Source organism: Perna viridis, chromosome 15 (assembly GCF_037379345.1).
Source record: "Perna viridis isolate PV_CMFRI_1.1 ecotype Kerala chromosome 15, ASM3737934v1, whole genome shotgun sequence".
In the NCBI taxonomy this organism is placed as follows: Eukaryota; Metazoa; Mollusca; class Bivalvia; order Mytilida; family Mytilidae; genus Perna; species Perna viridis.
Window position 1 is genome coordinate 14245391 of NC_142459.1, and position 10976 is coordinate 14256366.

The following is a 10976-nucleotide window of genomic DNA, read 5'->3' on the forward strand; positions in this document are numbered from 1 at the left end:
ACTAATGTCCTTTGCTGTTTGGATGACAGTTGGAAAACTTTTCCGTTTATCTTTCCGATAGATACTTTGCTCACATTCCCTGATTCTTGTTTTTCCTTTGTTTTAAATCGATTTTTGCATCCTGCCTTAAAATGTTCAACACTTCCGTAAATCCAACAATGAGAACATTGTCCTCCTTTATCAGTTTGCTGACACTTCGGACACCCTGGTTTTCTCTCTCGGGTTTTATTTGCGACATTAGACTGTTGCGCCGGCTTTTGAGCAGATGTAACTAATTGTCTTATCTCTGCCAATTCCTTCTTCATTTCCTCTTTAAAATCTCCTAAAACGTCCTTCTCTTCATCAACTTCAATCTTATTGATTTTTCCCCTGGAACCCTTACTTTTTGCTAGCCGTTCATTTTCTCTGATAACAATTTGATTGAGTAAAGCTATAAGAGTCTCATCACGAACATGTTTGTCATTCAGGATTGGCTTCATTTCTTGTCTGATGTTATCGCCCATTATACCCGTTATGCAGCTGTGTAAAAACATTGCTTGTACTAAATCTGGATGGTATTTATGCTCATCTTCAGAATCTTTCGATGCGAATATAACCCTTTGTCTTATATCTAGAGCTCGAAGTAAGAACTCTTGAGGACTTTCTTTAGATGATTGTGATAAGTTGCAAAGTTCTGTGTACAAGTCGGTTGCAGTCTTTTCTCGGTAATACGCCCTTAAAATACCGCGTAGGGTGGATAGGGTTAATTTATTCCTTCCCTCGAGATAGTTTCTTAGACTAGATCCTGCTATAATCGATCTTATCACGGCCTGGATAATTTCACGGTCATCATAACCCTTCTCTGTTCCCGCATCTATCTGTCGTATTAGGCTTGTAAAAGAAATGCAAGATTTTGAATCGCCAAATTGTCCGGCTAACTTAAAATCCTTTCTCCAAAGTGAGCATTTTTCTTTCAGAAGCGGCGTTATCTTGACGTCGTCATGTTCAGCAGTTTCGTCTTCGGTAGTTGCTTCTACATTAACCACTTCGTCAGTAGTGGCTTCTGCTGCATTGCCTCCGACAGTCATTGATTTGTAATAAAACTGAGGTACCTTTATCCTCATCCTTTTGCCTTGCCTTGATGAATTGTACTATCAGTTTTATGGCTTTAATTCTTGACAGTCCCAAGACATCGTCAAAAGGTATTTCCAATTCGGAGATTATGGTCTTTAATACAGCCAACGGTTGTACGTACACTTTCCCAGTCACCTCCATCGGAATTCCTCCTCCTGCTCGGTTTCTTTGACCATGTTGAAGCTTTTGACTACTGGTTTGTTCTATTTGGAGCCACCATGCTATCCCGGACGAGCCCCCAGAAAATGTTACCCGGGTCTGGTTGATACCTGGGAAAGATGAATAATAAAAATCAATACATTTTCAATGATTTATTTTCTGTGTGCATGTGGGTAATCAAAAACATAATGATAAAGCCAGAAGTATCTCGCAGGATACGCATGCTACCGTAATGTACCTAAATAATATAAACACAATAAAATAATGACCAAAAAAATAGGTTCCCCTACTTTTTACAAAATTTCACTGTGTTACATTGGTATTAAGATTAAGTTTAAAAATTCTAAACCATTATTTTTATTTGGTGTATACATGCCATCAGATAGTTCAATTGAGAATTATAGAGAAGTTCTTGCATCACTTGATGTTTTATGTAATTATTATAGTGTATATGGTAACATTATGATAGCTGGGGATCTTAAAGCATGTTTGTTTGTTTGTTGGGGTTTAACGTCCGAGCAGCAATATTTCAGCTATATTCAGACAATGAACATGAAATGAAAAAAAGGATGGGTCACAAGGATAATAGGGTCGACAAATGTTGATTGCCACTGGAAAAAGGGGGGATGGGTAAGGTCGGGCAATTTAGCCTCCTGTGGAGGAGCGCAAAGGTTCCTACTACTATCGAATACCACAGCAGGGTTCTTTAACGTGCGAGGAACGTGGCATCTTTCCCAACACGGTGCACCACTATGGTTTGCGGTCAGGTTTTCTGTATTATAGTCTGACAACCCCAGCATGTAACACGCCAGGGGTACACATCCCAGTTGCTCTGTGGGCAGAGCGCCTAGCCCCCGGCTAGGTTTCTGAGCACTATTTAGTCGCCTTATACGACAAGCTTAGCGCTGCTGCAGGCCTATTCTTTTAACACCCGGACCTGCACGGGGCTAATGCATCATGTAGAGATTCAGATCTTAATCACACTAACAGATCTAAGTCGACCGAACTTAAAAGGTTTATGAGCAATCACTTTTTGTTTTGTAACTATGATGAAAAAGAGTTGCCATTAAAAGGCCCCAGGTACACTTTTATCTTAAAACAGACAATGATTGATTATATACTGTTCCAGAATGAATGTCATAATCAGATTAACCACAATGAAATCCTTGATGAAGGGGCATTTAGTTCCACTTCAGACCATCTCCCCATTTTCTGTAAGGTATCTTTACCAGAATATACTTATGCAAATTTAGACTTGTATATGACTCTTCCGGCGTGGCACAAAATGGATCAAGATTCATTAACAAAATATCAAAATACTCTATGTGACTTGGTGTCTAATTTTACAAGTGATTGTGAAAATAACCTGTACGGTACAGACTCCTTATGTGATCAACTTGTATCCTTCTTTCTCGGCGCAGCTAATAAATGCATTCCAGTGTCGAAATATAACTGTCATACAAAACCTTACTGGATTGTTGACGTAAAAGTAGCTCATAAGGACGAGCGTGAGATGAGAATGTTATGGGTATCTGAAGAACGTCCCCGGGGTATGCATCACCAATCTTGCGTAAATTACAAAAGTGCTAAAAGAGAATTTAGAAACATTCAAAGCGCAGCCCATGACAAATATACTGAACAAACTTACGAAGACAAACAATGCAGCAGAGTGCGATGTAAGATTATTTTGGAAAATGATTAAGAGACAAAAACCACAACAATCAAAAATTATTCCGGAAATTATAATTAACAACTCAAAGTTTTGTACTCCTGAGACAGTAGCAAATGGCTTTAAGCAGTATTTTGAACAATCATATAATCATGTCGATAACCCGAACTTTGACGAAAAAACCTTCAACGAAACGTGCAAACAGTATGGCGATCTACAAACACTTAACAATAATCAATCTACTGGCACTCTTCCTGGAGGTTCTATAACACAATGTGAAGTTTCTAACGTCATTAAAGAACTCAAACGTAGAAAAGCATGTGGACATGACAAACTGCAAAATGAACATTTAATCCATGGCGGTATTGCTGCTACACAAGCTCTCACCGCACTCTTAAACCGAATTGTAGATAAAGGTCAAATACCAAATCAGTGGAGAAAAGGACTTAATGTGCCTATTTACAAAGGAGGTGACAAGATCAAAACATCACCAGATAGTTACAGGCCGGTTTGTCTTCTTCGATGCATACTGAAAGTATTCAAAAAAATCGTCCTGAAAAGACTCCAGAGTCATATACTTTCCCCTGAAATTTTTCCCAGCCCTCTTCAACAAGGTTTTCAGAGTGGTCTCAGCTGTATAACTGCATCTTTTATATTAAATGAAACTATATATCATAACATTGAACTTAATAGTAATGTATATGTGTCCTTCCTTGATAGTCGTAAAGCCTTCGACACAGTCTGGCGAAAGGCTCTTTTGTGTAAATTACATAAACTCAATGTAAAGGGTAAACTATGGAGTATTATAGATGATTTATATACTAATACAGAAAGCTCGGTTGTAATTAACCAATGTAAATCAAATTCTTTCCATGTATATGATGGGGTCAGACAAGGTGGCGTTCTCTCTGGTTTTCTGTATCTTGTATTTATTGATGAGCTTTTACTTGAACTAGCAAAATGCAATAAAAACTAGGTGTAGACTACTTAACTAGTTGTGCTCCATGTCTAGCTGATGACATCGCATGCATCGCTCTTTCGCCTACCAAATTACAAGATATGTTAGATATATGTTCTAATTACAAGGTTCGACGTTAACTTTTATATTCACTTGTCCAGTCGGGCAAGTGACATATGTGATTCACTTGCCCGAAATATTGAAATACTTGCCCGGAACTTTGTGTCACTATATAGTGTTTAAACCAGAAACCCTTGTTTAATAAGACGTGGATGGCAAGAAACTGTTCAACTATAATGCAGATGACAGTGGTTTAACATAAATTGACCATTCTAAGATTCGATTACAGTGATAGATAGAGTTAGACACCATGATCAATCAACATTGTTGAGTATACTATTTTCAGAGAATTCTGTAAGGCAAATAGAAAATGTACCAGTCAGACAAAGGATACACAAAGTGATGGCAAAGGTCAGCTCATGTTGTCCTGTCAGAATTGCACCAAATACAACATGACATATTCATGAACCTATGTAATACTGATTACCATTGAATTAAATAAAATTGAATAAAAATAACTGTAAACACATTTTACTAAATTAAAATGAACCTGGATATAACATATTTCAAGACAACTCAGTTTGTGAAAGTCCTTTAAAAGACCTTTAAACGACACAAAATACCTTGTCCAACAAATTAAGTTTGCAAAAAAATGTTCAGTAAACTAGAATATGAATTCAGAAACCATGTTAATTACTACATGTACGAATTTCTCTGAAAGTAAAGTTCAAACATCAGCAGTCATAATGAGTCATCAAAGAATTTAACAGTTCATCCTCAGTGTCGGCCCTGGCAAACTGTGGTCTCCGCTCTCTCTGACCACCAATCCACCAGGCGTGAACAACTCTCTCCGCGTCATACTGCTCTAAAGGGGGGCCTTGTATCGATGCAATCAACAGATTATTCATAGTGTCTGTTTTAAGATTGGATCTCCAGTCACTTTTAATCCGCTTTACCGCTGAGAACCCTCTTTCACAGACCGAACTACTTATGGGAAGGACAAGAACTATCTCAATCATCATTCTAATGTTCTCCATCTAACAACATTAATGAATTTATTTTGGGAATCGAATTGTTAGATCTGCGGTTGGCCAAGTGGGCTTTCACTTAGACCCACTCAGGTTGTAGTTGAGCTATGTCACACCCAATCCGAGTCAAAAACTCTGCGAAGTGATCCTGCAGCACCTGAATTTGAAATATATTGGTTTAAAATCATTAAGTCAAATTTCAAACAAATGCATGTTCATTTAGGGATTGTACTACTACAGATGAAAATGCATGTAAAACAGGAGGATATCATAGATGTAAGTGAGTCTGTCTATTAAAATACAAAATACATAATAAATATGATTTGACAGATTCACTGAAACATGGCTTTCATTCCTGTCTAATCTATGTATTGTATTATTAGAATGATCAACTGTTATGTGTTGAATGTATCTAAACGAATATTTTTAGAAAAAAAACCAACTTTACATATTATGTTGTTGGGGTTTGTAAAAATCTAGCGCAAGATTATGGAAAACAAATAAAATCACCTGAAGTTGTTCTGTTCCATACACAGCCAAATCCTGACGATCTCTTTGCCAGTCACACGTGTCAAATATCTGTGTTGCCTGCAGAATATCTTTAGTTGGGTCATTTGGGTTTTCCAGTCGACCTGCAATTCTGTCAATAACAATGTCTATGATAGACTGGTATGGTTGGTAGTCAAACTGTGCATAAGATGTGAGTTCAATGTTTTTGTACATGTTTTTATTGTTCATGATATCATGCTCAATACTATCCAAAAACCCCTGCAGCTGGTTACCTGGCGTTTGACGCGGTTGCAATAGATCCATAGTGGCGGACTGAAAAGCATCTAGGAAATCAAGACATGTAGCGCTGTCTTTCTGGAACTCTAAACTTAGAAAACTCACAACCTTGAGTAGATCATCCATGAAATGCAAAAATGAGAGTGCTTTATAGTCTTTTAAGTTTTTTTACCAAATATGTTGCCCGGCCTACAACCTCAGCGGTGGCCTTTCCTTGAGAGGACACATGTTCAAAGTGAGAGAGAATTACACTTAGGCTTTTAAGCAAACATTTGATTGCAGTAGATATGTGGGGAACCCATCTAGTGCCAGATAAGTTGGTCGTTTTAACAGACTTTTCATCAAGAGACTCAGCTATTATTTTCAGTTCTCGCAAGGCCTTTGGCGAGTAGTGGTAGTGTTTGTAGATTTTTTTCAGCATGTCTTGGATCGTACTTAACATCGGATTGGATTTGATAGCATTTAAGATGCTGAGCTCTAGACGATGGGCAACACAATGCATGTTTAAAACATGCTGACCCCCCGCTTCGCTTAACCGGGTAGCAACACTGTTGTTTTTGCCAATGTTCACATTAGCCCCATCTGAACCACCTCCCACCAGTTTATCTTTCCAATGTTCATCTATGCTCATCATTGCTGTATCTATCGCTTTAAAAACACCGTCTGCATGAGCATGTTCCAAGTCTTGGAGACCAATGAAGAAATCTTTCGGATATCCACCTTCAAGTAAACGGACATAAATTATTTCAACCTCAAACACACTAGCATCTGTTGCCCCGTCATACATTGTTGAGATCGCCTTTGAGCTCTTTATCAAGTCTTTAATTGGATCCTGGATTCCACCAGCAATAAATGGTGCAAATCTGAAATTAAATATTTTACCTCATTTAATACAAGAATGTGTCAAAAATAAGAAAAGGCAAATGGATGAACAGACCGAAAATCTATTCCCCCCAATCAACAAAGTTGGAGCCAGCAGGCGCATAAAAATAGTTTTTATCATAAGGGCATATTTTTATTACAGTATACTGTTAGTAGGATATTTATATAAGGGATTTTCAGTTTTAAAATTAGTTTAAGCTGCAATTAATTAACATTAAATCAGGTTTTAACTTAGATTTTAGCTACATCAGTAGCCCACAAATGAGATTTCGGCAGCACTCATATATGAAAACATAATATTTTAGTTGCTCACAGCAAATTTTTATAGGGCCAAATGCTGGTGGGCGAGTGCCAATTTGAATAGAATTCTAAATGGAAATATATCAAGATCATGGGACAATAATTCTACATACTGGTTTTCGCCAGGATATTAATAGCCCTGACATTGTAAAAACTGATGAATAATCAATCAATATTCAATCAATCAAGATGAGAATTAACAGAAATACTATTGTGTGAAATTTCCTGAAATAGCTGATTCAATTGGATAACGAAAATAGATGTACAATTGGACGCATCCGATTGGTCGACATTAATATCATACGATCTATTTTTGGCAAAGGGAAAATCAGAAAACTATCCAATGATAATCTAGGTCAGCAAGGTCGGGAAGAACGGCGAACTATACAGAAGTAATTTTCGATGTTTTAGAGCTGCGATGAACAGAAATAATGTTATTTGGGCACATATTTTTTTCACTTACCCAGTCGGGCAACTTTGATGTCGTTTTTACTTGTCCAGACCGGCGATTAACTTGCCCCGGGCAATCGGGCAACCGTTAATGTCGAACCCTGAATTATGCAAAACGATGGCGTTTTCAATTTAATGCATCTAAATCTTGTATTATGTGCTTTTCAAAGAAGACATTGAACACGAATAACACATGGACGATATCCGGTCAAGACATTCCTATTATGAACACTTATAAACATCTTATCGTAAAACATGCACAGAAACTTCCAAAAATGACAAGATCAGATATGTGTGAAACCATGGTAGGCCTCCGTCCAATCGAATGCGAGATTGAAAAAAGAAAGCTGTTGTTCCTTGGAAAATTGTGTAATATGGATATAGAAACTTTACCGAAAAAAATCTTTCTTTGTCGTCTTTTCGCCTGCACAGAAAATTTTTTGAATCGCTTTGGTTTCATCCCAGACATTATCAAAATATTGGAAAAATATAATATTATGAACTTTCTGACCGATTTCTTAACAAACGGACATTTTCCATCAAAATTAGAATGGAAAAAAATAGTATGCAATTCTCTGAACTCGCTACAGGATGAACTTTGGACAATGCGTGTGAATACAGATAGTGATTTCTCTCGATTCAGACTACTTCAACAACACTCTATCTGCTCTAACATCTGGAAGTACCCATCATCTTGACGTGAACTCAAAACTACATTTTTTATAGCCAAATTGATTAGCACAGTTCCCAGCTCTGATGAACACGCATGTATTATTTGTAATAAAACATTTACAGACATAATTGCACACGCCTCATGTGACTGCATGGAAACCAACTACCTGCGTGAAATATTTATGGATCTGGTCATTGAAAACTTTAATCTGGAAGTATATGTAGAAATTAGTGAATATGATACGGACAGTCTATATAACTTTTTCCTAGGGAAACCAGTATCGTGTTTGCTAGACGCAGAGGACCTTGATAAATTACAAGGACTATGTTACACGCACTTGTCCCAATCCGCCGCTGAATACAATCGCATGTTGGTTTGTTTGTTTGTTGGGGTTTAACGTCCGAGCAGCAATATTTCAGCTATATTCAGACAATGAACATGAAATGGATGATATAATGAACATGAAATGAAAAAAAAAAAGGATAGGTCACAAGGATAATAGGGTCGACAAACTTCGATTGCCACTCGAAAAAGGGGGGATGGGTAAGATCGGGCAATTTAGCCTCTTGTGGCGGAGCGCAAAGGTTCCTACTCCTATCGAATACCACATCACCGTTCTTTAACGTGCGAGAAACGTGGCATCTTTCCCAACACGGTGCACCACTATGGTTTGCGGTCAGGTTTTCCGTATTATAGCCTGACAACCCCAGCATGTAACACGCCAGGGGTACCCTATTCCACCACCTGGGGCACACATCCCAGTTGCTCTGTGGGCAGAGCGCCTAGCCCCCGGCTTGGTTTATGAGCACTATTTAGTCGCCTTATACGACAAGCTTAGCGCTGCTGCAGGCCTATTCTTTTAACACCCGGACCTGCACGGGGCTACAATCGCATGCGTTGTCGTCTTCTTTGACAAACTCTACTTATTCATTCTCATTTTATTTATTTATTTTGTCACCGACCCCAACCTTTTTTAATACAACACCTTCTCATTTAATTATGCATTTTCTTGCCGTCATCTCGAAATATTGTACATACTGACACTATTTTATATGACTTAAATATTGCAATTGTGTAATCTCGATACTTGTTTATACTTATATACTCTTTATATCGTAATGTTTAAATATTCATTGTATTAATCTCTTATAAGAGGAAATAAAGAAATGAATGAATGAATGAATAACATAATATACAGTCTCGGGTCACAAGTATTTCCGCACAATGGCGGCCGACGTTATCCGTGCCCGACAGGTGCGTGAACCAAATGCCGATATTTTTGTCATGACCTGTAACAAAGTGAAAATAGATTTGGTTTTTTAAAAGGTCTATTTATATGTTTGTTTGTTTGTTAGGGTTTAACGTCCGAGCAGCAATATTTCAGCTATATTCAGACAATGAACATGAAACGGATGATAAAATGAACATGAAATGAAAAAAAGGATGGGTCACAAGGATAATAGGGTCGACAAATTTTGATTGCCACTGGAAAAAGGGGGGATGGGTAACGTCGGGCAATTTAGCCTCCTGTGGCGGAGCGCAAAGGTTCCTACTCCTATCGAATACCACAGTAGGGTTCTTTAACGTGCGAGGAACGTGGCATCTTTCCCAACACGGTGCACCACCATGGTTTGCGGTCAGGTTTTCCGTATTATAGCCTGACAACCCCAGCATGTAACACGCCAGGGGTACCCTATTCCACCACCTGGGGCACACATCCCAGTTGCTCTGTGGGCAGAGCGCCTAGCCCCCGGCTTGGTTTATGAGCACTATTTAGTCGCCTTATACGACAAGCTTAGCGCTGCTGCAGGCCTATTCTTTTAACACCCGGACCTGCACGGGGCTACAATTGCATGCGTTGTCGTCTTCTTTGACAAACTCTACTTATTCATTCTCATTTTATTTATTTATTTTGTCACCGACCCCAACCTTTTTTAATACAACACCTTCTCATTTAATTATGCATTTTCTTGCCGTCATCTCGAAATATTGTACATACTGACACTATTTTATATGACTTAAATATTGCAATTGTGTAATCTCGATACTTGTTTATACTTATATACTCTTTATATCGTAATGTTTAAATATTCATTGTATTAATCTCTTATAAGAGGAAATAAAGAAATGAATGAATGAATGAATAACATAATATACAGTCTCGGGTCACAAGTATTTCCGCACAATGGCGGCCGACGTTATCCGTGCCCGACAGGTGCGTGAACCAAATGCCGATATTTTTGTCATGACCTGTAACAAAGTGAAAATAGATTTGGTTTTTTAAAAGGTCTATTTATATGTTTGTTTGTTTGTTAGGGTTTAACGTCCGAGCAGCAATATTTCAGCTATATTCAGACAATGAACATGAAACGGATGATAAAATGAACATGAAATGAAAAAAAGGATGGGTCACAAGGATAATAGGGTCGACAAATTTTGATTGCCACTGGAAAAAGGGGGGATGGGTAACGTCGGGCAATTTAGCCTCCTGTGGCGGAGCGCAAAGGTTCCTACTCCTATCGAATACCACAGTAGGGTTCTTTAACGTGCGAGGAACGTGGCATCTTTCCCAACACGGTGCACCACCATGGTTTGCGGTCAGGTTTTCCGTATTATAGCCTGACAACCCCAGCATGTAGCACGCCAGAGGTACCCCATTCCACCACCTGGGGCACACATCCCAGTTGCTCTGTGGGCAGAGCGCCTAGCCCCCGGCTAGGTTTCTGAGCACTATTTAGTCGCCTTATACGACAAGCTTAGCGCTGCTGCAGGCCTATTCTTTTCTATTTATAGAGTATTTTCCGGAAATCGAAGGGATGCATAGAGTTGTCTCTCTTTAGTTTACTTGAGATGAGTGTTGACACGAAAAAATGCATTGTAAAATTAGATGAAGATGGA

The 10976-nt window shown here is 38.5% G+C and overlaps 1 pseudogene; it reads right to left on the minus strand.

The window, feature by feature from the left end:
- Positions 1 to 4693: 4693 nt before the first annotated feature.
- LOC148597054 (zinc finger protein 862-like) lies at positions 4694 to 5899 on the minus strand (annotated as a pseudogene).
- Positions 5900 to 10976: the final 5077 nt, after the last annotated feature.